Raw genomic sequence first — 749 nt, forward strand, 5'->3', positions numbered from 1 at the left:
CGGTCATAGGATCGCGGTTTCGATTCCCAGTCCGGACGTTGTTAGTGTTTATTGAGCGAAAACACCTAAAAGCTCCACGAGGCTCCGGCAGGGGATGGTGGCGAACCCTGCTGTACCCTTTCATCACATCTTTCTCTCACTCTTACTGTTGTGCCTGTAATTCAAAGGGTCAGCCTTGTCACACTCTGTGTCACGTTGTATATCCCCCGAGAACTACGTTAAGGGTACACGTGTCTGTGGAGTGCTCAGCCACTTGCACGTTAATTTTACGGGCAGGCTGTTCCGTTGATCGGATCAACTGGAACCCTCGACGTCGTGAGCGACGGTGTGCCAACAACAAAATAGATATATACGGTAATTGTTCAGTTTAGGGATATTAAAAAAGTAGATAAAAATTAAGGGGGAGATAACTAGCCAAGTGACATAAATAAGGATATTATTTACTTCGGAATTGATCAGAATAGCACGTGAAAGACCAGCGAAACCGCAATTCATTGTTCCTGAAATTCAAATCAACTGTGAATCAATCTTGGAATATCACCCAATTAGCCGAATCATGAGACAAGATTCAACAGTGGTTGGCACGGCGTCGACTAATTATGAATTTATACTCGTGCGAAAATTGTAATTCGCCATGTTACCTTAATACAATATTTGTTGTTTAACAACAGTAAGTATATATATGTATATATATATATATATATATATATATAAATCAAAGAAGTCCGTCGTATATATATATATATATA

Source organism: Octopus bimaculoides, chromosome 26 (genome assembly GCF_001194135.2).
Source record: "Octopus bimaculoides isolate UCB-OBI-ISO-001 chromosome 26, ASM119413v2, whole genome shotgun sequence".
Taxonomy (NCBI): Eukaryota; Metazoa; Mollusca; class Cephalopoda; order Octopoda; family Octopodidae; genus Octopus; species Octopus bimaculoides.